Source organism: Pelodiscus sinensis, chromosome 25, assembly GCF_052426305.1.
Source record: "Pelodiscus sinensis isolate ZL-2025 chromosome 25, ASM5242630v1, whole genome shotgun sequence".
NCBI lineage: Eukaryota > Metazoa > Chordata > Testudines > Trionychidae > Pelodiscus > Pelodiscus sinensis.
This window is the reverse complement of record NC_143076.1, coordinates 1,260,636-1,288,006: the sequence shown is the minus strand read 5'-3', so window position 1 is coordinate 1,288,006 and position 27,371 is coordinate 1,260,636. Positions and strand designations below refer to the sequence as shown.

The 27,371-nt window shown below is 53.0% G+C and overlaps 1 protein-coding gene and 6 non-coding genes across 7 annotated transcripts in view; 4 read left to right on the top strand and 3 right to left on the bottom strand.

Annotated features, from left to right (window-relative positions):
• LOC142824458 (uncharacterized) overlaps positions 1-27,371 on the top strand; it is a 376,972-nt gene that overhangs the window by 122,775 nt on the left and 226,826 nt on the right.
• TRNAR-CCU (transfer RNA arginine (anticodon CCU)) lies at positions 4,191-4,263 on the bottom strand. The gene has a single exon. It is a non-coding gene; the product is annotated as a tRNA-Arg (tRNA).
• TRNAR-UCU (transfer RNA arginine (anticodon UCU)) lies at positions 6,146-6,250 on the top strand. Its single transcript has 2 exons — positions 6,146-6,182; positions 6,215-6,250. It is a non-coding gene; the product is annotated as a tRNA-Arg (tRNA).
• TRNAT-UGU (transfer RNA threonine (anticodon UGU)) lies at positions 11,314-11,387 on the top strand. Its single transcript has one exon. It is a non-coding gene; the product is annotated as a tRNA-Thr (tRNA).
• TRNAT-AGU (transfer RNA threonine (anticodon AGU)) lies at positions 14,534-14,607 on the bottom strand. The gene has a single exon. It is a non-coding gene; the product is annotated as a tRNA-Thr (tRNA).
• Positions 20,095-20,167, bottom strand: TRNAF-GAA (transfer RNA phenylalanine (anticodon GAA)). The gene has a single exon. It is a non-coding gene; the product is annotated as a tRNA-Phe (tRNA).
• TRNAL-CAA (transfer RNA leucine (anticodon CAA)) lies at positions 26,026-26,134 on the top strand. Its single transcript has 2 exons — positions 26,026-26,063; positions 26,089-26,134. It is a non-coding gene; the product is annotated as a tRNA-Leu (tRNA).

The following is a 27,371-nucleotide window of genomic DNA, read 5'->3' as shown; positions in this document are numbered from 1 at the left end:
ATACAATTCTCCACATTCCATTCCAACACTGACCCTCCATCAGCCCTGGCTGAATGGGATTTACACAGCCACACCTCGGATTCTCTCCTGAGCAGTATTTACATGTCAACAGTTAACAGTTAATTACCTTGTAGAGCTAAACAACTGTAGTGGGCACACCCACCCCTCCTTTTAGCTGGCTGACAGCAAGCAGCAGTTCAGCCCCTGCTTACACTCTGATATCTGCTTTGCAGCATGGCAATTGCTGGGGGAAAAGAAAGGGGAGCCAGGTCTGTCTCTTTTGGGAGAGCAGGTAGGAAGAGGGAGGGGCCACTGAGCCCCCTGACAGTGAAAACAATTGGGCTATGTCTACGCTGGCAGATTCTTGCACCAGAAATATGCAAATGAGTCTAAGCGTAGCGGCATTGCACAAGAGGGTTTTTCTTGCACAAGAAGGGGCTGTGTAGATGCTCCTTCTGGCACAAGAGCCTCTTCCACAACAATGGTGGCTCATTAGAAATGCAAATGAGGCTCACCCACTCCCTTGGCCACTTGCCGCTGCTCCTACCGGCCGCCCGCCAGCCACTCCCTCCAGCCGCCCCATCCATGCTGCTGTGGGTGCCAGTGTCTCACCACACTGTGAAATCAGACCAGAGACGGACACTGTCAGTAAACACTTGTGTCGGAAACGCTCCTCTGGATGCTGGGCCCACCAGAGCCCTGTGCCGCTGCCATCTGCCTGCTCCGTGGACGTCTTCCCATTGCAGAGCGCGCGCCGAGCCAGACTGTGACTAGACAGCCCCTCTCTGGGCACCCAGGGGCTACGTCTACACTGCAGGCTTCTTGCTCAAGAATGGCTGTTCTTGTGCAAAATCTTGAGAAGCATCTACACTGCACGCGCGTTCTTGAGCAACTAAATTTACGGCAAAACGTAGGAAAAGAGGGCTTCTTGGGCAAGTGTTAGTCCTCTCCCCATGAGGAATAAACCCTCTTGTGAAAGAGCTCTTGCACAAGAAGGTACAGGAAGTCCCCGGGTTATGTACAAGATAGGGACTGTAGGTTTGTTCTTAAGTTGAATTTGTACGTAAGTTGGAACTGGTACATATTGTAGGGGAAACTCTAGCCAAACATTTCTCCAGAGCTCAGTTTTATTCTCCCACACCTCACTTCCCTCAGTCCTTTATTCTCAAGCTGAGGTGTCTGCTGAGAAAAGCCATTCCGCGTCTCCCTGGTCTGCTGGGGGGAAGCAGACAAGGGAGATGCGGAGCGGCTTTTCTCACTGCGGAGGACGCGGGCGGCGAGACCGCAGCACGTCTCGGCGGTCTGCTGGGGTGGGGGACGCAGCTAGTGCGGTGTTGCCTCACCCTGCTTGTAAGTAGGGATCCGATGTAAGTCGGATCCATGTAAGCCGGGGACTGCCTGTAGTATGAATGGGCAACAGGGTTTTTTCGTGCAAGAAATCCCTATGGCTAACATGGCCATCAGAGATTTCTTGCACAAGAGAGTGTGCACACTGCCACTGACATTCTTGCACAAAAGCACATTGCAGTTTGGACATGCTCTTGCACAAGACATTTTGCACAAGCACTCTTGCACAAAACAGTTCTTGTGTAAGAAGCCTGAAGGGTAGATGTAGCCAAGGGGTGTTTGGGTTTGTTACAAGCACTGAGCTTTGTACAACAGCCCAGGGGACATTGTGAAAAGCCCAAACCTTCCAGCCCTGGGTGTCCTTGGCCAACCAGGAAGTGGCACAAAGGTTCCTGGCAGTGCTGGCTTTGGGTAGTTTGAAACAAACCTTGCAGGCCAAATGAGGTGGCTGCGTGATTAAGGCGATGGACTACTAATCCATTGTGCTCTGCATGCATGGGTTCAAATCCCATCCTTGTTGGGTGTTTGCAGCCCTTCCTCTTGCTTCTCCCAGATCTCTCTTCAGTTCAGTGCCAGCCCCTCCCACTGCAGCCTGGGGAAAGGGGAAATCTCCAGAGACACTCCCAGCTGGGACCCTCAATCCCTTCTGCCCTCAAGGGGAAACCTCACAAAGGAGATTCCAGGCAGCCAGGCCATGGGGGTCTCTGAGATGCCCCAGCCCTGCAGCCTGTCCCACCTGGCTGTTGCCATGGACCCTCTGTGAGGTCACTGCCTCCCAGCCAATGAGCTGAGGTGCTGAAAAAGTTCCTTGTGATGTCACTGCTGCCTTGCAGGCTCATGTCCAGCCCCTGGCCAGCCCCTTGGCATGTGTGAGCTGCTCTCCCTCTGCCCCCGTCACTCAGGGCTGGTTCTGGGGCTCACACAGGGAACATCAGCTGCTGCTCAGGGGGCCACATGCCCCCAAGGTCACCTATTAAATGTCAGGGCAAGGCAGGATCTATCCTGTCCCTTCCGCAAGACCCCACCCCTTTGCTGAGCCCCTGCCCTCCCCAAACCTTTCCATGGACTCTTGGTTACTAATGGACACTCGCCACTAATGACATAATCACACCCCAGCCATTTCGCTAGGGCTGCAGCTGGGGAGAAAAGTTTAATTTAAATCATTAAATGATTAAGTGTTTGAACTGTCTCATGTTAGTTGATCAAACTTCATTTTAAATAAAGGAAAACATTACGGCCAGCACAAAAGGTTTCGGTGCCGCACCCCTAGAGACTCTGGAACAAAGAAGACACATGAGAAGAACCCAGCTTTCTTCCTTTTGCTGTGACATGGATGGATCTAGCTCAGGTTTCACTCAGGGGGTCCGTCTGCATGTGAAGTACCTGTGATAGCACCTGTGCTCCTCTGCCCCTCATCAGCAATGCCATATATTTGGGGAAGCAGTTGCCCTGAGACTTTTAGAAGGGACAACCTGGACAAATTAATGCTGCTCAGGCTCCTTCGATAGCTCAGCTGGCAGAGCGGAGGACTGTAGTGTGTGTTTGTTAAGTGTTCCTTAGGTTGCTGGTTTAACTCTGGCTCGAAGGAGCCATTCTTTTCCCTTCAGCGTGGCCTTAGCAGAAAGCAACCAAGGTGGTTACCTTGGGTCCATGTCTGCAGAACCCTGCACTTCAATTGACAAAAGGATTGTGGGTATGAGCTGCCAATCACGTTTCTTGGGCTGGGCAGGTTCTGTCCACACACAAAAGTTCTTTTGGAGCAATGGCCGTTATTCCACAATAACAATGCAAGAGTCTGCACCGGAACCGGCAGTTTCCCACCACGTCTCACTTGAGAAGAGGCGACTTGTTCCCCTTCCTCTCACCTCACATCTCCCTTGTCTCCGTTCCCTTCAAAGGTCTCCTCCGCCTCAGGACTCGCCTCCTCAGGGTGCTGCCCCTCTGCCACTGGGCTGGGAGTGGAAGACCCCACAGTCTCTGCACTTGGGCTGAGAAGTCTCACTGGGACTCATCTGTTGATGGGTTAGTCAGCCCGATGGCCAGCCGGATCCATTCCGTAGCGCTGCCCGAGAGGGAGCTTTCCCAATCTCCACTGGTATTTCCTTGGCCTTTGTGTAGGGGATTGGGCTTGGCCATCTTCTATTTTGGAAATGCCTCTTCCTTGGAAAGCAGCTCCCAGGAGTACATGGAACTTGTTCTTCTCAGCGTGGGAAGGGGCAAGCAAGGGGCGACGGGACAGGGGTTTATGTAATGATGACAGGGGTGCAGAAAGCAAATAAGAAAATATTTTTTCGCCTACTTAAGAACCAGGGTGACAGAATGAAACTGGTAAGTAACCGAGTTAAAAAGGAAGCATTTTTGCGCCCAGTGGAACTCCTTGCCAGAGGATGTTGCAAAGGGAAAATCTACAAGGTGTAAGATCCACGCCCCCAAACCTCACCAGGCAAACTGCCCCATGGGCTTTGCCCGCACCATGCTCACGGCCTGGGGATTTTCTGTCACTTTGCCAGACCAAATAACTAGCCCCCCGTGCTCTGGAGTCTCTGCCTGTCATGGGTCTTCTCATCTTCAGGCTCCGCTTTGTCTCCAGACAGACCCTGCTCTGCTACAGCCACCTCCCTCTGTCTGTCACTCCTGGGCCTTCTGGAGGAAAATGTGCCCCTTCACTCTTACTTTGGATACCTGGGCTTTTAGCACCCAGATCTGCACCTAACACCAGCATTGGCAAATGAGGGGTCTGAACAGGTTCTGTGGAGTAAGAGAGAGACCCACTTGGGAGCATCCTTGCCAACTGTCGCAGAAAGGAGAGGAAGGTAAGCTCTTTGGCAGTGAAAGGAAACTGTCACCCCAGGTGGGACTTGAACCCACAACGCCTGGTTTAGGAGGCCAGTGCCTTATCCATTAGGCCACTGGGGCACACAGAAAACAACGCTAGAGATATTCACCCTCCTAAATGGCCCTTTTCCATTTTTCACTCCTGATTAAGCCCCTTTGAAGAAGCCAGATACACAGGAAGGGCTGATCACACCCCTCTGAAAATCAGCTTTCCATGGGTATCGGTAGCTGGTTCCGAGTCATGGGCCTTGACGTCTTGTCTCCCTCCCAAAGCCAGGGAAGTGTCTCATCAGGGAGCCGCGCTGGTGCTCACACTGCTCCTGGGGAAGGGAGCGGGTCCCACGGTGGCTGGGGCTGGTTGGGGAATGGCTGGTTGTTACTGAAGGGGAAGGATAAAATGCAGCCACATTACCGAGGGCGCAGGAGGCCGGCCTGGTGACACCCTGGGATGGCCCTGGGGGAGCTCTGCAATGTGACCCTGGCTCGCAAAGCAGCAAGTGAAGACTCCCCTTGATAAGCACGAGAGGCTCCGAGCGGCCTGGTCTGAATCGGGATGGACGGCCCCACTGCTGGAGTGTCAGAGCCAGACACTAGAGTTACTGGCACGTCTCTCACACCCACAGAAGTCCTGTCACAAGCTCCCTGTCACTCCCATCATGAGCTAAAAGTGACGGGGGTGGGATTTGAAACCACAACCTTCGAATGATTAGCCTGGCTCACACCAAACACCACTGCTTAGACAGCCAACATGGCTACAGTTGCAGTACAGTGCACAAAATCTCAGCTAGCTCCTCATCCTCTCCTTCTGCTTTGCAACAGGGCAATTGCTGGGGTAGAAGAAAGGGAAAAGCTGAGCCAGAGGAACACACGCTCCCTCTCCCACACTCAGACCCCCCATACCCAGCCTCCTGCCCAGAGCCTCAGCTGTGGCTTAAACCTGGTTCCAGAGAGAAGAGGCCAATGCAAACAGCCCCCTGGCAGCGAGGGAGTCAGTACGTCGGTGGGTGGGGCAGGGAGCTGGGGGCAGATCTTGGCTCTAACTCACTGAGTGACCTTGGCCTGTTCAGTGAATCTCTCCCTGGCTCTATGGCCCTGTCTGTACAGCAGGGACAGCAACACTCACAGCCCCACAGGAGGGCCCCTGGCCTAGCAATGTGGCCCCCTGAGCAGCCTCTGATGTTCCCTGCTTGAGCCCCAGAACCAGCCCTGAGTGACGGGGGCAGGGAGAGCAGCTCACACATGCCAAGGGGCTGGCCAGGGACAGGACATGAGCCTGCCAGGCAGCAGTGGGTGGGTGGGTGGAACAGGGAGGGAGCTGGGGACAGAGGTGGGCTCTAGCTCACTAGGGGTGTGTCCCATAGCTCAGAATAAGTTATACCAGTGTGTAGCTTATTTTGAGTCAATTTTGAAATAGCTTATTTTGTAATTTGGTGCTGGCTACACAGCACTTAGTTCCAAATAAATCACTATTCCGAAATGCCCCTCACTCCTCGTGCCATGAGGTTTGCAGGGACGTCGGAATAGCGAGCCTGTTATGGTTTGAAACAAGGGGCTTGCTCTTAAGATGAGTCAGTGTGATATGAGCATCACGTCCTAAACCTCCGAGCTAGCCGGCCCACGGGTGTCAGTCTCACAAGTGGCCCTTTTAGAACGGAGCCCTGGGAAGCCGCAGGGACGTTGTGGGCTCTGGAACAAGGTGGGTGGGGCAGGAGAGACTTTTACCAGTAGGGGAATTAGCTCAAGTGGTAGAGCACTTGCTTCGCATGCAAGAGGCAGTGGGATCAATGCCCACATTCTCTATCTACTGCTCTGCTCTTATTCCTTATTTCCACTGTTAGGGGCTCCATGGCCTGCTTCCTACCTGCTGTCCCAAAAGAGGTGGACCTGGCTCCCCTTACTTTTCCCCCAGGCATAGACATGCTGCAAAGCAGAGAGTGGAGATATCAAGCTCTGTAGCCCATCAGGCTCTGTGGTGCAATGGAAAGCATGTTGGACTTCTAAGCTGCAATGGTTAGTGTAAGCCCCACTAGACATTCAAAGGCTGTGGGTTCAAGTCCCACCAGAGTCACTTTAGCTGGTTCCTCATTTCCTGGACACCTTTTACAGACCAGGCAATTCTTAGGCTGACAGTGGGGTGGGCTTGAGTCCAGACAGTTCCCAGCAGACCCCAGTGAGGATGGAGGGAAGGGCTGGTTCTTGGGGTTGAAGCTGGGGGTTGTTCTGAAAGGCTGCAGGTGCCATTAGATCGTTTTGTCCCTCCCTGTCTCCTACCAGTGCTGAGCAACACTCAGGCTGTGTCTACACTGCACTGCTCTTCTGGGAAAAGCTACGCAAATTTCAAAACCCAATTTGTGCAGCTTTTTCTTCTGCTTTTTTTGGAAGAGGCTTTTCCAACATTTGGCCTGTTACACTGGGCAAGTCACACAAGGGAGGCAGCAGGCAGATCTGGCCCAATGCACCAGCCTCCCAGGGCAGGGAAGGTCAAGCCACAAGCCTCCAGCAGCAGCTGCCTGGCCTGTTTCATCTCCCTTCTCCAAGCTGGCACCCAGGGGCATTCTCAGCTGATGTCACCCCACTCTATCACATGGTAGTTGGGCTCATCCAGGGCACAGGCTGGTTAGCAGCAGCTGCACTTACCTAGGCACCCAGGGGAGCAGCAATAAGAGATGGGGCTCTGTTTTCACCTGGCTTTGAACCACAGCCCTTTAATTTGTTACACAACTTTGATAACCACCACACCACAGAAACACACTTTGGCAGAGATGGCACTTGGTTCGCTGTTCTGTTCCCAGCTCTTTCTAACACCCTGCTCTGTGGGGGAGGCAAATGCACCTTGTGAACACTCCACCTCTTGTTCTCAGGGAAGCCACTAACCCGAGCTGCCAGCTCCTCATTTCCTCACCAGCCCCTTGAGATTTGTAGCTCAAAGCTGGAACTGCTGTGGAAGGAGGTGAAGTTACAGAAGCTGACGGGGGACAATCAGCGGGCGGAAGGTTATTTTTTCTTCTCCCTGGGCTGATGTGGCTAGAACTGAGGAGAAGAAAATCCTCTTCCCTTCTCCTCAGAAGATGGAAATTGCAGTTGGTTCTCTCTCTGGTTCTACTAAAGCTGGACCTCAGGACTAGACTTTTTCTTTCTAAAACCCTGGTGAAAGCTGAGAGCAAATTACTTGTAAGCTGAGAATGTGAGTTAAAGAAGGGCACCGCCCAGCATGGGGCTTGAACCCTGAGATTAAGGGGTGTGTCTAGACTACTGAGTTTTGTCGACAAAAGTGGACTTTTGTCAACAAAACTATACCAGTGTCTACACTACCGCTGAATTCTGTCAACATAATGTTGACAGAACTCAGCAGTTTTGTCGTCGCTGGTATACCTCATTTTACGAGGCATAACACCTTCTGTCGACAGAGTTCTGTTGACAGAAGGTGTTATTGCCTGTAGGGTTGCATCTAGACTACCGGGTTCTGTCGACAAAGCAGTTTGCTTTGTCGACAGAACTCTATATGTCTGGATGCTCTTTGTCAACAGAAGTTTTGTCGACAGAAACTTCTGTCGACAAAACCCGGTAGTCTAGACGTACTCTAAGAGTCTCCTGCTCTAGCAACTGAGCTAACCAGGCTGTGTGCAAAAAGTTTCCTAATATCCCAACACAGGATAACAGGAGCCAAGTGTTCTCCACTGCCTGACTCAAGGCTCTTTCTTGCTCCTAATGTGGGGTTCTGGTCTGTGGGGAGGTTTGAACTCGAACCCCACTCCCCACACACCCACTTCTTTCCCCACTAGGAACGGTCCCATTTCCATCTCTCCAGGGACAGGAGAAGGGCTCTGGCCTGTTCTCTGCAAAATGCTCAGCCTGTTTCATTTTCTGCAGGAACGAGTGGGATCCATGCGCCCTGTTCCCCAGTGACAAGTGTGTGTCCTCTTCCCCCCTTTCCACAGACACAGCAGGCCAGGGGGCTATGAGCCTCCAGAGGCCCCTTCCTACTTGGCCTCCCACAAAGCTGGGGTGAAAAGCTGCTAGATCCCAGCCCTCCTGGGCCAAGCCATGGCAGAGGTAGCAGGATTCACTCCCACCTTCTCCTGCCTGTGGCCTGGTGCTGAGGGGCCGGCCCCTTTCCTGCTGCCCCAACTCTTATTCCCACAATGCACTTTGTGCCAGGGCCATTGGTCTTTCTGCCAAGGTGTGTGTCTGGGAGCGAAGACTCAGGGCCCTTCCCCAAATACACAAATCCCCCCCTCTTACCTGCTCACACTGTCTGGCTGCCTCTAGCACCAGCTGAGCTAAGGGGCCAGGTTGGCTACTGAGCCCCCAACAGTGAAAATAAGGGATAAGAACTGAGCTGCAGTTGGAGCATCCATTGTGCTCTGCATGCATGGGTTCAAATCCCATCCTCATCAGGTGTTTGCAGCCTCTCTCTTCAGTTCAGTGCCAGCCCCTCCTGTGCCCCTGCCTGCCTCAGCCCCTCCCACTGCAGCCTGGGGAAAGGGGAAATCTCCACAGAGACACTCCCAGCTGGGACCCTCAATCCCTTCTGCCCTCAAGGGGAAACCTCACAAAGGAGGCTCCAGGCAGCCAGGCCATGGGGGTCTCTGAGATGCCCCAGCCCTGCAGCCTGTCCCACCTGGCTGTTGCCATGGACCTTCTGTGAGGTCACTGCCTCCCAGCCAATGAGCTGAGGTGCTGCACAAGGCCCTTGTGATGTCACTGCTGCCTTGCAGGCTCATGTCCTGCTCCTGGCCAGCCCCTTGGTGTGTGTGAGCTGCTCTCCCACTCTTGGGCTCTCAGTGCGGGTTCTTGCTATGTCCATTGTCACAGAAAAATGAGTCGTCCTGTAGCTCCTGTAGCACCTTAGGGACTAACAAGTAGGTGTATTGGGAGCTTTCGTGGGCCCAACTCACTTCGTCTGATGAGCAGGGCGATGGAGTTTATTTCCCTCTGCTCAACTGATATGAGGCTTCAGCAGTTTCGTTTTGTCACTTTGTGACAGATCTCCACCCCTTTAATTTAAGTTTCATGAAATTGATTTATGGGTATAAATATGCAGAACTCGAAGATGCTTTGGGCAAATTACCTCATGTGACCAATCAAACTGAATGGCACAATCTGCTGGATCTTTCTCTTTTTGGTGTATGTATCGCTCGTGTGTGTCAAGTTAGAAATATGGGGCAGGGAATGCATTATGATTTTAAAAGTACAAATGAAAGACAAATGAGGGCGTTTCCCTCAGGCTACGTTTACACTGCAGGCTTTTTGCACAGGAACTGTTTTGCGCAAGAGTTCTTGTGCAAAAGGTCTTCCACAAGAGAGTGTCCACACTGCCATGTGCTTTTGTGCAAGAGATGTGCTTTCGCACAAGAGTGTCCATGGCAGTCTGGATGTTCTTGCACAAGAAAGCTGATAGACATTTTAGCCATAGTGCTTTCTTGGGCAAGAAACCCTTGTTGCCTGTTTACACTGCCTTCTTGCTGAAGAGCTCTTGTGCAAGAGGACTTATTCCTTGTGGAGAGAGGAATAACTGTTGTGCAAGAAGCCCTGTTGTCTGATGCTTTACTGTAAATTTACTTGCGCAAGAACACACATGCAGTGTAGATACCCTGCAAGCTTTTGCTCAAGAACAGCTGTTCTTGCGCAGAAAGCCTGCAGTGTAGACGTAGCCTCAGTGTCTGGGTGATCACTTGTAAACAGCCTCTTTTGTCCATTATGTCTTAGCACCGTGGTCACCAACCAGTAGATCGTGAGCTACTGGTAGATCTCAGGGGCTCTAAGAGTAGCTCTTGAGCCCTCTCTGAACTGTGCACCTGCGCAGTACATTTACATTAGATTTCCTCATTTGAGGAGCAGCTACTCACCGAGCAACAACACAGGTGAGTAGTTGCGAGGAATGGTGGGAGCTGGGAGGTCGGGAGGGCTGAAACTCCCCAGCCAGCTGACTGTGGCTTTCACAGCTGGAGCTAGGCGCAGCCTCCCTGGGCTGAGCGCAGGGCAGCCGGGCTGGAGGGAGAGAAGCAGCTGCCCAGCCAGCTGGCCATGGTGCTCAGCCAGGGAGCACCACGCTCCACGTGGGCTGGCATAGAGGAGAAGCTGCCTGGCCTGCTGGCTGTGGCGTTCAGCCCAGAGGAGGCTGAACTGCGCTCCAGCTGATTGGGCGGCTTCCCCTCTGCGCCTGCCCACGTGGAGCGTGGTGCACCCTGGCTGAGCGCCATGGCCAGCTGGCCGGGCAGCCGCTTTTCTTCGCTCCAGCCAGGCTGCCCTGCGGTCAGTCCGGAGGGAGCACGGGTCGGAGGCTTCCCTCCGTGGCTGGTGTAGGGAACTCCCTGCCCCCCACCTTGTTTCCTCTCCTCTGCCCCAAACTTGTCCCCCGCCCTCCTGGCCCCCTGTTCCTTCTCCCTTGCCCCCCCGGCGCCGCTCCAGAAACCTTCCCCCCCTGCAGAAACCAGTTCCTTCTGGCACCCTGTCTCCTACTACAGAAACCTGTCCCTCTGCTCCCCTCTGCAGAAACCTGGCCCCCCCAGCACCCTGTCCCCTGCTGCAGAAACCTGTCCTGGCACCCTGCCCCCTCTCCCCTGCCCTCACTGGCACCCTGTTCCCTGCTCCAGAACCCACTAGCACCTCTCCCCAGTACTGTGTCTCCTGCTCCCAAATGACTTTTCTATGCGTCAGTGACCCCTGACTCAAGGCAGGTTCCCTGCCATTCTCATAAATAAAGACAATGCAGAAACCGTGTGTGTTTAACATAGTATTCTATTTAAAAATGAAGCCTGGCCAACAAACCCACAATTGGGGCCAAGCCCCCATCTGGCCACAACCACTCCTGCCCTCCCCCTTCCCCAGACCCTAGATCTGAGCCTATCAAACACTGGAACCCCCTGCCCTGAGCCCCTCACATACCCCAACCCAAATTCCGGCACCCTCACATCCACAAGCCTGTGGCTTGCTTAGTATCCCAACACCGCCCAGCCTGGAGCCCCCTTCCCGAGCCAGTGTCCCCTTCTCCACCTCCTCCTCCATCCAGATTTCCTCCCAGAGCTTGCACCTCTCACCCCTTCCCACACCCAAATCCCTCATTCCCACCCCAGAGACTATACAGCCTGTCTCAACACAGGGGAGGGGGAGGGGAAGATCGCCAAAAAGGGCACCATGGCTTAGCTGGCTAAAGTTCCTGTCTTGTAAGCAGGAGATCCTGGGTTCAAATCCCAGTGCTGCCTTGTTGTAGCCTTTGCTCATGTTTTCCTGTGTGCTTCTGAGACAGAGAAGAGGCCTCCCATGGAACTGCTGGTTCAGGAAAAGGCTGATTGGGGAGGAGTGTTGGGAAGAAGGAAACCACAAGCCTGGAGCAGGTGCAGAGGCTGCTGTGACTGGCACTGGCAAGGCAGGGCTCTGACTCCAATTGCTGGGACAGGAAAGCCAGCACCACATGCCCTTGTCATTCCCTTGGGGTATCACTGCCCAGAGAACCTGTGAGGGATGCAAATGTAGACACTCAACATTGGAAATGAAGCTGGGATTTAAATATCCTGCACTTCATTTGCATATTCACAGACTGGTGCTATTTGAAAATACTTTATTTTGAAATACAAAACGCTGTTGAGATTCGCTTATTGCGGGAGAAAACCCTTCGTCAGAACTAACCCTTAAACCTCATTTCACAAGGAGTAAGGGGGATTTTGAAAGAAGGGTTTTCTTTCCAAAGAGCTGTGTCTAGACAGCGCCTGTTAGTTCAAAATAGGTTATTTCGAAATAGCAGCCAGACATGATTATGTAAATCTCCGCTTCATTTGCAATGTCACTCAGCTGAATTTGCATTTCTCTCTGGGAAGAGGAATGACGTGTAGACAAACCCTCACATGGGGGAGATGCAGAGATCAGAATTTCCCCGCCTCCCTCAGCTTGTCTGGCTCCTTTGCCCCATTTCCTGCCTCCCTCCCTGAGCTGACCCAATGGCCGAAAGGGACAGCAGCTGCTGCTGGGTAAGGAGTGGGGGGGAGAAGACCAGCAACAAGACCCTGGAAGAAAGAAGGACCTTCCCTGGCCACCCACCATTCAGTCTGACAAGTCTGAAGGGGGAATTTGACTGACAGTCTCCTCTGGGCTAGAATTCCAGCTCCCACAGTGATCACTGGAAAGGGGCAGCCCAGTAGGGACTGAAAACCACTGCTCCAGGTGAGGTTTGAATTCACACCCTCAGCATGTCTCCTATGCACACTGCTTTATCAATACTGCGCACTGACCCATGGCACCACTGGAGCAGAGGTTTCAGACTTTTCTCCAAAGTCCTTACATTGAGAAAGTGAAGCAGCACAAAGTAGAATTGAGCCAGAGGGGCAAGAAGATCAATTCTCAAGGATTTACACAAACCAACATTTCCCCAGCACATCCCCATCAGCCCACAGCCCTGTTCCATATCTTGGGCCAGCACTGGGTGGGCTGTAGTCAAAGAGGCTGCGAGTAACAGGAAGAAGTCGGGGGCAGGGCTAATGAGATGATCTTGATTTGTCAATACCAAGCTGTGACCAAAAACAGCAAGGTAAGGATCGAACACCAGGGAAGTTACTGCCACATGCCAGCACCTGCCAAAGCCTGGGATTGAACCAGAGACCTTTAGTCTAATGCTCTCTCCACTGAGCTACTTTGGCTGTGGGACATGGATCTCTCTAGCCTGTAATTCTCTGTCTGGGATGTTTGGCAGTCGTGCTGCACACAGTGGACGTCGTCATGCCCTGCCCAGGAAGGCCAGACTGGCCTTTCCACAGCGCCCCTCCCCCACAGCCCAGAGCCAAGGTTCCCACTAAGCCAGGCCTGGGCAATACAGGCCAGCGGGCTGGATCCAGCCCATGAAGCCACCCAACATGGCAGCAAGAAGCCTCAGGCAGATTCCCTGCTCGCCCTGCCCCCACGCACAGCTGAGAGAAGGGGCTGCTGGGCCCTTTGTGTCTCTCAGCTGCAGAGGAAAAGGCTTCATGCCTGGTCCCTGCTCCCAGCTTGTGTGTGGCCAATGGGAGCTGCCTGCTTGAAGCCCTGGCCAGTCCCCACAAGCTCTTATTCACCCAGGCGTGTGACCTGTGCCCCCTGCGCAGGGAAGGGGCTGCCTGAGAAATGTGCTTGGCTGCTGGGAGTGTCTCCCAGCCACCACCTGCCTCTGGCACCCCAGTGCCTCCCTTCCCTCAACCTGCTGGGCCTCTCTGAGATGGAAAAGGGCAGAGACTTGGCAGAGTTCATTAACACAGATGAGGTTGGCTTCCCTGACTGGGAATCGAACCCAGGCCACAGCAGTGAGCGTGCTGAATCCTAGCCACTACACCACCAGGGAGATGCCTCTGGGCCCCTCAAAGGGAGGTTCCTCTGTCTCCTCCCCTGGCTGGGCCTTGGTGAGTCGAACGTCCCCCAAGTGTCCCCCAGAATAGTTGTGAGCACAAGGCGGAGACGATCCTGCCAGGGTGGGGGCCAGAGGCTGAGCAGCTCACAAGGGTCATTCAGCAGCAGCACACGGCTGCCATCCCCCAGCCCATCGTGGGCTTGTGCGTCTCCCCCTCCCACCGCCCTGCTGGGAACACAAACAGGACTTTTCCCTGTGGAAAGAACAAACTCTCTGGTTTCTCTGTGGGGAATGTAGAACTGGGGAGGGGCTGAGGGAAGAGCCTGGGAGGGGGAGGAGGTGGGTGAAAAGGGGAGGAAGGGGAAGGGGGACTCGGGGATGGGGCTGGGACTGGCACCTGCCTCGGATGATCCCACTGCCGCATGCGCAGGGACCTCGGCAGCCGTGGGGTGCGTCAGGGAGAGAAGCTGGAGGAGCAGGAGCAAGTTTGGGTTCAGGGGGTGGCTGCTGGGCCTCTGAAGCAGGCGACAAGCAATTGGCAGCAGCTCTCTGTGCTGGGCACGTGCTCCAGGCCTCCTGGAGATATTGAGCCTCCCTCTGTGGCTGGGCTGGGGAGCCAGGCCCCTGCAGGCAGTCTGGGGGCAGCGGGAATTTGGGCATCAGGTCACCCCATTAGGGTGAACAAACATTTTGTTACTAACTCTTTGGCCAACTCAGCTTCCTGCGGGGGAAGGAATTCTCTCTTGTTAACTCTGTGCCCTCAGGAAGGGACCAAACCAAATAGGGGCCAGGCTCCACCTGGGGACTCCAACCTCAATCCTGAGACCAAGGGGTTTACAAGCCAAATAATCAAAGTTTGCTGCACTTCTCCTTCCCACAACCCTGCAGAACCTCAAAGGCCACAGACCCAGCGACTGGGGGAGCCGTGCACTCCTCTCCAATCAGCCTTTTCCTGAACCAGCAGCTCCACGGGTGGCCAGGGGAGGCCTCTTCTGTGTCCCAGAAGGACCTAAGAAAATGTGAGCAAAGGCAGCAATAAGGCACAACTGGGAGTTGAACCCAGGATCACCTGTTTACTAGACAGGTGCTTTAGCCAGCTAAGCCATGGTGCCCTCTGGATGCTGTTTGGTAAAACTGTTCTATTCTATGGTCCCAGACAACACCTTTGACTCCCAAAGTGCAGCCAATCCCCATTTCCCTCCTGCCCTGGCACTGTCTGGCACGCTGGGCACAGAAACCTACAGCTCAGTGGGCAGAGGCTCTAACGTGCACATCTCCCCCAGCTGCTGGGACTGTAGAGTTGGCCTTGAGGTTTGGCACAGTTGGGAGAGGGAGAAGTGCAGCAAACATTGATCATCTGGCTTGTAAACCCCTGTGTCTCTGGGTCTGGGTTGGAGTTGTGGAAACCATTTCATATTTAGCTAGAAGCCATCTTGTATAACAGAAACCATTTCAGCTTCTTGCTTCTGCACATAGACCAGAGTGAACTTTCTGTCACCCGGTGTGAGAGGCCTACAGGATGGGCTACTGGAATGTGTTAATTGTGCTGGTTGAGAGAGACGCTTCACTCCCTCGCACCTGCCCTCTATCTTGCTGAGAACGGGTTCACTTTTTTAAGTTTCATTGATGATTTCTGTAATTGGATGCCCTGACGTCAGACTGTTTGGTTAGGGGTATAAAGATACTAGGGTTGATTGTATTAGCAGCCTGACTGGGCCCGGCTCTGCTGGGAACACGTTTGGCACTTTGTGCCTTATTGAGCAATAAAGCTGTTTATTAGCCGCCGAACCAGAGAGAAGCTTTTGCTTCAACAGAGACCCCGGGGAGGCCGGCCTCCTTTGGTTTGGTCCCGTCCAGAGGGCACAGAATGAACAAGAGAGAATTCCTTAACCCCACAGCAAGCTGAGCTGGCCAAAGGGTTAGTAACAGAATAGTTTCCCAAGTTTAATCTCAGGCAAAAAAAAAAACCCTCTGTGGTGTTGTGGTTTTTGTGTTTTCTTAACATGCAGCAAGTCCTTAGTTCAAAGGCAGGTAGAAACACGGGCTCCTGAGCTATCGTTTCTGATGGGACAGGCATGTTCTACTCTGAGCTGGGGCTCTTAGGGCTTGGGTAGCTTTCCTTCTTCTTGCTGGTCTCCTTCTTGGACCCCAGTTTATATAGTGAAAATTGAGTCCTGCTTAGCAATATCTTAATCAATTATTTTAGTATAATTTTACTAACCAGTCATAAGATACTATTGTGATTTACCGAACCAATCGTACTCCACCACCTTAGTTGATTTACATCTAGCAAAATTAATTATACAGCAGACAGAAACAGATCCAAACCAGACAGCGACCACACAGACAAACAATAGGAAAGGGAGGACAAGAATCATAGAATGCCCATTGCACAACCACAACTATTAGTAAGCAGTCTTTTGCCAGTCAAAACGGTGTTTAACTAAGTTTTCTCTACCCATCTTGAGATCTGTTTCTTATCTGGTACCAGTGGGTGCCATTAGGAGAGAATCCCCTTCTCACAGCCTAGTCTGACACTATTTCAGTGTCATTTAGCTGGAATATGAGTATGTGACTCCAGGCTTTACAGCTAATTGCTGCTGCTCTTGAGTCTGGCTGCAGAAGAAGGCTTTAGTTTACACCTGCTGAATAGCGACAGGCCTTCCAATAGGGTTACAGCAGAACCATATTGTTACAGATGACCTTTCCAGGCCAAAGATAGAAGGAAACCCTCAAAGGTGTTTCTAGACCAAGGTTCATTCAAGTGATTTGTTTTTTTGTGGACCTGCCCCGACCGCACCCCTAGAGACTCTGGAACAAAGAAGACACACGAGAAGAACCCAACTTTCTTCCTTTTGCTGTGACATGGATGGATGTAGCTCAGGTTTCACTCAGGGGGTCCGTCTGCATGTGAAATACCTGTGACAGCCCCTGTGCTCCTCTGCCCCTCATCAGCAATGCCACCTGCTTGGGGGAGCAGTTGCCTTGAGACTTGCAGAAGGGACAACCTGGACAAAGGAGTATTCTTCAGGTACCCTTCAATAGCTCAGCTGGCAGAGCGGAGGCCTGTAGTGTGTGCTTGGCAAGTGATCCTTAGGTTGCTGGTTCAACTCCAGCTCAAAGGAGCGATTGTTTTTCCCTCCAGCCTGGCCTTAGCAGAAAGCAACCAAGGTGGTTGCCTTGGGTCCATGTCTTCAGAACCCTACACTGCAATTGACAAAACAATGGTGGGGATGAGCTACCAATCACATTTCTTGGGCTGTGCAGGTTCTGTCCACACACAAAAGTTCTTTTGGAACAATGGCCGTTATTCCACAATAACAATGCAAGAGTCTACACAGCAATTCCGTTATTTTGAAATAATTCTGAAGTAACAGACAGCTTATTCTGACTTCTGCAAACCTCATTCTACGAAGAATAACACCTGTTCCAAATTAGCTATTTCAAAATAAGGTCTGCGTAGCTGCGCCACTGCTGCTAGTTTGAACTAGCCTCTTCCTGGGGACATTCTAACTTATTCTTCTGAGACAGCTCGTCTACACGAGTGACAGATGGCAGAACAAGGAGCAATGGTCTCAAGTAGTGGTGGGAGAGGTCCAGGTTGGATATTAGGAAAAACTATTTCACTAGGAGGGTGGTGAAGCACTGGAATGGGTTACCTAGGGAAGTAGTGGAGTCTCCATCCCTAGAAGTGTTTAAGTCTCGGCTTGACAAAGCCCTGGCCTGGTTGATTTAGATGGGATTGGTCCTGCCTGGAGCGAGGGGCTGGACTTGATGACCTTCTGAGGTCTCTTCCAGTTCTATGATTCTATGATAAGGGGATGGGTTGATGAGATGATATGATCTTGGTAACTAATTGACCATTCATTTTCAGTGGGAAATAGGTCAATGGAGGGATTATAGGAGTTACTACAGAGAATATCTGGGTGTCTGGCTGGTGAGTCTTGCCCACATGCTCAGGGTTTAGCTGATCGCCATATTTGGGGTCGGGAAGGAATTTTCCTCCAGGGTAGATTTGCAGAGACCCTGGAGGTTTTTCGCCTTCCTCTGTAGCATGGGGCGCAGATCACAGCTGGAGGATTCTCTGCATTTTGAGGCCTTAAAAGTATTTGGAGGCTTCAATATCTGAGATATAGGTGAGAGGATTATTCTGGGAGGGATGGGTGAGATTCTGTGGCCTGCACTGTGCAGGGGGTCAGACTAGATGATCATAATGGTCCCTTCTGACCTGAAAGTCTATGAGTCAATGAGTACACTGGGGAGCCTGCCTCGGACTATTCTGAGGTTTCCCTGTAGTGTAGACATGCTAGTTCGAAATAAGCTATTTTGGAATCACTATTCGATACCAGCTTATTCCAAAATAAATGTGCCGTGTAGTCGTAGCCAGAGGGGTGAAGCAGCAGGATGGAAGCCAGAAGTGCAGCGGCCAGACGGAAAACTGAGTATCCCAAGTACCCACACACACTGTACCATGGTGTAAGGGGCAGCACTCAGGACTTTGAATCCTGCAATCTGAGTTCAAATCTCAGTGGGACCTGCTGGTTTGAGCTTGTTAATGTGAGGTTTTTCACACTGCTATGTCTATGCTGCAGGCTTTTTGCACAAGAACAGGAGATCAGTCTCCCAAAGTAGTGATGGCCAATTGGTTAAGGAGTTTGATTAGAAACCCCTTGTAACCTCACTCCTGTAACAAGTCTGTCTCCTGTGTCCCTCTCCACCTCAGTCCCAGTGTGTGCGTGATTTCATATCTGAAGAAAGTCCTCCTCCCTTTTCCCCTGCCAATCCTTCCCTAGCAAGCTGTACCCTTCTGTGCCAATATTCTAGTTGTGTATTATCCCACTAAGTCCCTGTGATACCAACTTTTTCCTGCTTATTACCCATAGTCCTGTGTGTCTGTACCAGCATCTAAGACACAGATTAGATTTTGCTTCCCAGTGTTCCCGCGTCCCTCCTTTATCTCTGCAGTTACAGCCCCTGCTCTCTCCCATTTCTGGCCTATCTCCCAGGTGTCCATGTGATTCACTTACCTGTGGGCTTTGCCCCCATCAGACCTACTCTAAAGTGTCCCCACTAGGTTAGCCAGTCTGCACCCAAATACTCTTCCCTTCCTCAACAGGTGAATCCCACCCCTGCTGAGCAGCCCTTCCTGCGACAGCATCCCATGGGCAAGGAAGCCAAAGTCCCCTGCTCACGGAGCTGTAGCTTTCTGTGCCCAGGGGGCCAGACCCTGCCAGGGCGGGAAGGCTGAAGGGAAATGGCTGCATGTTGGGAGTCAAAGGTGTTGTCTGGAACCTTAAAGTAGAACAATTTTACAGCAGTGTGAGAGGGGGATGCCAGGCTTAGCTGGCTAAAGCACTTGCCTTATAAACTAGAGATCCTGAGTCCAACTCTCAGTGGTGCCTTATTGTAGCTTCTTCCACTTCTTGTCAGCTCCCTGCAAATTACCTCACAACGGTCAGTGAGGGGGAGTGTGGATAAACCCAGCTGTGCTGTAGAGCGGTTGTTAGGTGTGGAAATTGATGGGCTCCTTTGGCCTCCCAGAGCAACTCACACATGTAAGAAAACTGCAGTTGAAGGCGTTTGCATGGGAGCCAGGATGGCTGAGCGGTCTAAGGTACCCGACTCAAGGTTCTGTTTTTCCCTCAGTGGTGTGTTCTGGTCTCTGAATGGAGATGTGGGTTCAAATCCCACTCCTGACACATCCTCCATTTTGTATCTAGAGAAGTGACCTCATTTCCCTCTCTCCCCTGCTATTGTAGGATCCCTTGCTCAGCATTTCTCTTAGGCTGCATCTACACAGCAGCGTTCCTTGGGCATAACGGCCATTACACTGCAATAACAATGGGAGCGTCTACACAGCAATTCCATTATTCCGACGTCTGTAGCGCTCCATTCAGACCTGTGGTCTGAGGAGCCAGGAGGTTTCCAGGCTGCAGACAGACAAGCCCACAGGCAAAGACAAAGCAAAGTCCCAGCCACTTCCTGCTCAGCCCAGCAGGGTCTCTGTGTGGCCCCCAGACCTTTTATTTGCTGTTGCCAAGTCACAGGGGCCCAGATTCTGCAACACTCACAGGCCCCACAGGAGGGGGCTGGTTTAATGCTTCACCCCACGGCCCAGCAACAAGCCCCCAAACTCCCTCTGTGCTCTGAGAACCCAGTTTGATGAGAGTCCTGCTGCCTGAAACTCTGTTTGGTTGAGACCCCAGAGCCCTCCCTTGGGCTGCCTGGCATGTGGGGACTCAGGTCTAGTGGTGGATTTGCAGAGTCCCACAACAGCTGCTGCCAGCCTGTGGATGTGCACGTCTGTCTGGGGTTACTGGGCACCAGCCTGACTGGGTGAGTCCCGGATTCTGTCCTGCCAGGATGGACAAAGCAGCAGGGAGAGAGGAGCTTCACTAGCTCAGCAAGGGCAGGTGTTCTGAGGGGGCTGGCTTGATGCTGCTCTAAGGAGAGCTCCTTTTTCTGTCTCCAGTAGAGGAGAGGCAGGACTTGCTGGCTCCAAGGTGGAGCAGCAGGGCAGACAAGGCCCTTCTACGATGCACACCTGGGCTCTTCACAGAGGAGCCAAAGAAGGGACAAGACTCAAGAACAAAGGCTTTTGCCAAAGCCTGGGGTTGAACCAGGGACCTTTAGATCTTCAGTCTAACGCTCGGCCCACTGAGCTACTTTAGCACCTCAGCTAACTACTTTCCCGCCCACCTGTCAGCTCACCTGCCCCCCCAGTATGTCTCCACTGCAAATTTTGCTTGCACAAAAAACTCCCCCCGTGCGTGTGGCTGGCAGTGGTTGCTAGATGGATCCATTCACATGTAGCTTTACTGAAACCCCCCTCGTTTCTGCCTTGAGCCTCCCCCCGCCCAATGTGTGTTGCCCAATAGAACAGTCCCTGTAAGAAATGTGTCACTTTCACCCCTGGGAGCAGCTCAGCCAGGCAAAGGGGCTGCCTGGGGCAGGACATTAGCCCTGGAGGGCAGGGGTGGGTGTGGCAGTGACATCACAAGGGCCTTTTGCAGCCCCTCAACTTATTGGCTAATGGAGGTTGGGAGGTGGTGACCTCACAGAGAGTCCATGACAATGGCCAGGCGGGACAGGCTGCAGGGCAGGGGCCATCTCAGAGACCCCCCCCCCCCATGGCTTTGCTGCAGGGAGTCTCCTTGAGATCTGCTCCTGAGGCCAGAGAGAGAATGGGAGTCACAAGAATGAGTGTGAGGAAGAGGCTTGTTGGAACCCTCTCCTCCCCCATCAACTAACTGACCTAGAAGACAGATGTCCCTGTGGAGAAGGGAAGAGTCACTAAAATGTCTAAAAGCTTGACAGCAGGGGCATTAGCTCAAGTAGTGGAGGGCTTGCTTAGTATGTGAGAGATAGTGGGCTTGATACCCCCAGTGATTAGCAGGTTCCTTTTTGTTTTTGCAAGCAGAGGGCCAAGTGGATGCAATGACCCCTCCCTCTTCCTACTCACTCACCCCAAAAGCCACCACGGCTTAGCTCCGAATCTGTAAACCTCATTGCCTGAGGGATAACGCCTCTTCCGAAATAGCTATTTTGCTATAGCCGGAGTGTGGCTGCTCCACTGCTGCTATTTCAAAATAGCTCCTCCCCAGGGCCATTCAAAGTCATTACTCTCTAGGGCCTCTTGGGGCTCTAAGTTGAGGCTTCCCTGCAGTGTGGACGTGCTACTTTTGAAACAAGCTATTGAAAAACAAGCACACTGTGTAGACGAACCCTGAGAGCTGAGTGAAGCTGTTAGTGTCCCTGCTCCTGGCACAATCCCATTGGCTGGTTTCTGGCCATGTGAAGCACCATTCCCCCTCTATTCAGGCTCTTATTCACCGACCCACATAGCCCCTGCAGCCTGTGTGGGAGCAGGGCAGGCTGCCTGAGAAATGTGCTGGGCTGCTGGCGAGGAGTCAGCCAGGTAAGTCTCCCAGCCAAAGCCTGCCTCTGGCACCCCATCCCCTCCCTTCCCTCAACCCTGTGGTACCCCACATAAACCAAACCCTCTGCCCCCCTCCTGAACCCACACCCCTCCCAGATCCTGCAGCCCAGTCCTCTGCCCCAGGTCACAACCCAACCCTCTGCAACCATTCCTGCAGCCCAGTACTCTGCCCCAAACTCCTGTCTGCAGCCAGCCTCCATCCCAGACCCACACCTCCTCTGTTAATAGCATGGAAAAGTGCAGCCCTGGGAGTGGTTCCCAATTCTTGCCCACCCCTGCTCTAAGCTGTGCAGCAGCCCAGCCCTACAGCTGCTTAATGAGCCCTGCCCAGCCAAGGGCTCAGGACTCTGCCCACGGAGCTGCCATGTCATCTCCACACACCAGGGAGACCTGAGTCAAGATAGTGCCCAGCAGAGCCCAAGGGAAGGGCTGGTATTTGGGGGTGGGACTCACAGCTGTTCTGAAAGGCTGCAGGCGCCGTTAGACCCTTTTGTCCTTCCCTGTCTCATCCCAGCGCTGAGCAACACTCAGTGTCGGTCTGAGCATCCGTCCTGCTTTGGGACGTGTCTCTGTGGCAGGAACCTGCCCAGGCGGCTCTCGCAGTGAGGCCCCTCCCTGGCAGCACCGAGCAGTGAGAGCTGAGTGAAGGGGGAGGCAGGACCAGGGGGAGAAGGCTCCATGACTGTGTCAGAGGGAGGCTCTGCCCTGGCCAGTGGGGAATTGTTGCCTCTTCGAGGAGCCCAGGCCTGGTGGGTCATTTCCCCAGGTTACCAGTTCTGTGTTTTCTCCTTCAACAACAAAACTCAGCAAGTCACCAAACCAAACAACCCATGGCCAGCATGGGGCTTGAACCGACTAGCTTGGCATTATAAGCACCATGCTCTAATCAACTGAGCTAGCCTACCCATGCAAATGCACTTCACCCATGGCCCTTTCAGCAGCTAAAGTGTATGTTTGGCAGGGGTGGAAGTAGTCATCCCAGCAAACATTTCTGTGGCTAACATGAGGCTTAAACTCATGACCTTGGCGTTATTAGCACCATGCGCTAACCAACTGAGCTAGCCGGCCTATGCAAGTGCAGTTCACCAGTGGCCCTTTCAAGAAAGGTGCCTCAGACCACTGCAGCGATGTCTCTGCAGCTGCCAATGGCTCTTCTCTGACAGGGCCACTAGCGACTCTCTGTGATGTTGGCTGACTAGTCCAGCTGGTTTGAGGTTTGGTCAAGGTGGCTGGCGGCCGGCATGGCACATGGAGACCCAGGACAAAGAGGCAGCCGGAATCTCTTGCTGCCAGCACCTTGCCTCCCAGCTTCTTCCCTGCCAGCAGCAGCCACAGCCCCTTTTGACCCCTGGATCAGATGCACTTTTCCAGTTGAGCTAATTCTGCTCCACCTACAACCTGTCTCCAGTCAGTGCTCCTGCCATGGCCAGGCACAGGAGGGCTGGGGCCTAACAGCTTTTCACCCCAGTTTTGTTGGAGGCCATGTAGGAAGGGGCCACTGCAGGTGCACAACCCCCTGGCCTGCTGTGTCTGTGGGAAGGGGGGAGAGGACACACACTTGTCACTGGGGAACAGGGCGCATGGATCCCACTCGTTCCTGCAGAAAATGAAACAGGCTGAGCATTTTGCAGAGAACAGGCCAGAATGCTGCTGGGAGAGGCTCCATCATGCACAGACTCTGTGCAGGGCCAGCCTGCTGGGAGGAGGCTCTGGCCATGGACTTTCCTTCCCTCTCTGTTACCTCCTGCACCTGGGGCTGAAAGGGACGTGGGCTGCAGGCTGGTCCTGCCCAGCTGCCTTCCCCAGTGGGAGGATAAAATGCTCATGGAAGGGCTCACAGGTTGTCCCCAATGCACTGGCCCGAGGGCCTGAATTCTTGCTGCCCCTGGGTGCACCCAAACGCCCCTTCTGGGGGGCAGGCTCCCCAGATCACACCCCTCCTGTCACACTTGGTGCCATGATAACAAAGCCTGCAAAGGAGTTTGAATTCCCTCCATCTCCCCTTGCTGCTTCACTAAAGAAATCGTGATATCGACCCCTTCTCCTGTCCCTGGAGAGATGGAAATGGGGCTGTTCCTTGTGGGGAAAGAAGTGGGTGTGTCAGGAGGGGGATTTGAGCTCAACTCTCCCAACAGACCTGAACCCCTCATTAGGGGCAAGAAAGAGCCTTGAGTCAGGAACTTGAGAACACTTGGCTTGTTCTATGCTGTGATGGGGTGTGAACAGACTTATTGCACAGAGTCTGGCTCAGTTGGTAGAGCATGAGACTCTTTGGCTGTGTCTACACTGGCCACTTATTCCGGAAAATCAGCTGCTTTTCCGGAATAACTTGCCAGCTGTCTACACTGGCCCCTTGAATTTATGGAAAAGCACTGACAATCTACTGTAAGAAATCAGCCGCTTTTCCGGAAATACTATGCTGCTCCCGTTCGGGCAAAAGTCCTTTTTTCCGGAAAACTGTTCCCGGAAAAGGGCCAGTGTAGACAGCACAGTAGTGTTTTCTGCAAAAAAGCCCCGATCGTGAAAATTGGCCATGGACGCTTTTCCGGAAAAAGTGTTTTTCCGGAAAAGCATCCTGCCAATGTAGACGCACTTTTTCCGGAAATACTTATAACAGAAAACTGTTCCGTTTTAAGCATTTCCGGAAAAGGGTGCCAGTTTAGATGTAGCTTTAATCTCAAGATCATGGGTTCAAGCCCTATGCTGGCCTGTACCCTTCCTTAACCTACATTCTCAGTCTACTAGCAAATTCCCTCTCAGCTTTCATGAGGGTTTTAGGGGGAAAAAAAGTCTTATCCTGGGTTCCAGCTTTAGGAGAACCAACTGCAATTTCCATCTTAGTTCCAAATCTGTAAACCTCATTGCAAGAAGAATAACGCCTCTTCCAAAATAGCTATTTCAAAACACCCGGAGTGTGGATGCTCCACTGCTGCTATTTTGAAATAGCTCCTGCCCAGGGCCATTCAAAGTAATTACTCCCTGGTGCTTCCTGAGGCTCTAAATCAAGGTAGCGCATCCACCTTAGGGGAACGTTCCTTGGACTAATTTTGAGGCTTCCCCCTAGTGTGCATATGCTGTTTCGAAACAAGCTATTTAATTTTTTTTCAAAATAGCGTTTTTTGAAATAAGCGTGCTTTGCAGATGTACCCAGAGGCTACGTCTGGACTGCAGGCTTCTTTCGGAAGAAGCTTTTTTTGGAAGGGATCTTCAAAAAAAAACTTCTTCCAGAAGAGAGCGTCCACACTGCAAAAGTGCATTAAAAAAGTGATCTGCTTTTCCGAAAGAGAGAGTCCAGACTGAATGGACGCTCTCTCGCATGTAAGCTGGGATTGCTATGGACGGAATGGCCACCAGGGCACCTGTGCTTTTCTCCCTTTCCTCTTCTTCCAAAAGAACTTTCTTCTCCAACCACACATGCGTTTTTCCAAAAGAGCTCTTCTGCAAAAAGGCTTCTTCCCTGTAGAATGAGGATCACCAATGCCAGAGAAACCCCTCTGTTCTTTCCATTTTCTTGCAGAAGACGGGAAAACTCTGTCATGTCGACATACCCGGAGAGCTTAGAGAAGGGGAGGGAGGCAGGACCAGGGGGAGAAGGCTCCATGACTGTGTCAGAGGGAGGCTCTGCCATGGCCAGTGGGGAATCGTTGCCTCTGTCAGGGACTCTAGCCCAGACGGCTCGGTTCATTGTCTGTCCGCAAAGAGACAGGCAACACCAGCAAAGTCCAGTCACAAGCTCTTTACTGAAGAGTGCGCACAGCAATAGAGAGCGGCCCGTCTCCAAAGAGAACAGAGCTGCAGGGAAGCCAGGAGCGCAGAGTGTCGGCCGCCAGCCCAGAGTCCCAGGTGCCCTGAGAGCAGCCTTCCTGCAGGTCCCATGGTGAGTGCTCTGTGGCAGCATCACAAGCTGCCTGACAACCAGGGCCAATCCCCCGGTGGGGTCTCTGCGCATGGCCACACAAGGGCTCTTTTGGGGGTGGGGCAGCACAATCTACCCCCTGCGGGTCCGAGGCTGGTGTGAGAGGGCTGCGATAAAACAGCTTCTGTAAGAAAGCTACGTGTGGGGGTGCAGGCTGGGAGGCTCAGGGCAGTGTGTGGGGCTGACAGAGGAGGGCCGGAGTCCGGGGACGCAGAACCGGGGGGTGCTGTGTGGATACGTGTCTGTTTTGGGCAGGTTCCTCACTCCCACGTCCCAGACACGTACTGTGGCACAAAGACCAGCAACGGTCCCTGCACAAAGTGTGTCCCAGGGATAAGCGTTAGCCCCAGGAACAAGCATCGCCCTGCAGAGGAGACACCCCTGGTATGGAGCCAACAAGCCCAGGAGCCACCCAGCTCAGGATCCCCAGGCACTGACACAGACTCCCTGGCACAGGAGAATCCCAAGTCTCTGTTCTGCCGGCCAGCGGTTTCCCCTCTTCCGCTTCTTGTCAGCTCCTTGCAAAACACGCCACAAAGGTGAGTGAGGGTGAGTGGAGATAAACCCAGCTGTGCTGTAGAGCGGCTGTTAGGTGGGGAAAGAGAGGGGCCCCCTCGGCCTCCCCAAGCAACTCAAACATGTACGAAAACTGCACTTGAAAATGCTAACACAAGTGTCAGGATGGCCAAGTGGTCTAAGGTGCCAGACTCAAGGTCCTGCCTTTCTCTCAGTGGGGTGTTCTGGTCTCTGAATGGAGATGTGGGTTCAAATCCCACTCCTGACATGTCTTCTTTTTGATAGCTAGAGAAGTGACCTCATTTCCCTGTCTCTCCTGACATTGCAGGAGCACTTGCTCAGCATTTCTCCTACGCTGCATCGACACTGCAGCGTTCCTTGGGAATAACAGCCATTATACTGCAATAACAATGGGAGCATCTACACAGCAATTCCATTATTCCGACGTCTGTAACGCTCCATCCAGACCAGTGGCCTGAGGAGCCAGGAGGTTTCCAGGCTGAAGACAGACAAGCCCACAGGCACAAACGAAGTGAAATCCCAGCCACTTTCTGCTCAGCCCAGCGGGGTCTCCGTGTGGCCCCCAGACCTTTTGTTTGCCAATGCCTAGGTGCAGAGGCCCAGAGTCAGCAACACTCACAGGCCCCACAGGAGGGGGCTGGTTTGATGATTCACCCCATGGCCCAGCAACGAGCCCCCAAACTCCCCCTGTGCTCTGAGAGCCCCATTTGCTGTGTGAATTCTGTGGGGCAGGTTATGTCAGGCCTGGGCACAAGCAGGGTTCAGAACCAACCCACAAGTAAGTCCCCGCTCAAGAGGATTGAGCAGTGTCCTTTGCCAGCAATGCAAGTCCAGCCATGTAAGTGTCCCATTCACATGCCCAAACTTTCTCCATACCCCAGTTGATGCCCTTGCTCAGGACAGATAAGAGCTCACAGGTGGTTTTCAGAGCTCACCTCCCACTCTTGGGGGTGGGTTGGGGATAGGAGGCATCTCACCCACTCTGTTGGCCACTTGCCACTGCTCCTACCAGCCGCCCGCCAGCCACTCCTTCCAGCCACCCCATCCATGCCGCTGTGGGTGCCAGTGTCTCACCACACGGTAAAATCAGACCAGAGACAGACACTGTCAGTAAAAGCTTCTCTTGGAAACGCTCCTCTGGATGCTGGGCCTCCCTCCCCAGCCCACCAGAGCCGTGTGCTGCTGTCATACGCCTGCTCCATGGACATCTTCCCATTGCAGAGCCCGCACCGAGCCAGACTGTGACTAGCCAGCCCCTCTCTGGGCACCCAGGGGCTATGTCTACACTGCAGGCTTCTTACACAAAACTTGAGGAGCATCTATAATGCACGCGCATTCTTGCACAAGTAAATTTATGGCAAAACGTAGGAAAAGAGGGCTTCTTGCACAAGAGTTATTCCTCTCCCCATGAGGAATAAGCTCTTTTGTGCAAGAGCTCTTGCACAAGAAGGCAATATGGATGGGCAACAGGGGTTTCTTGCACA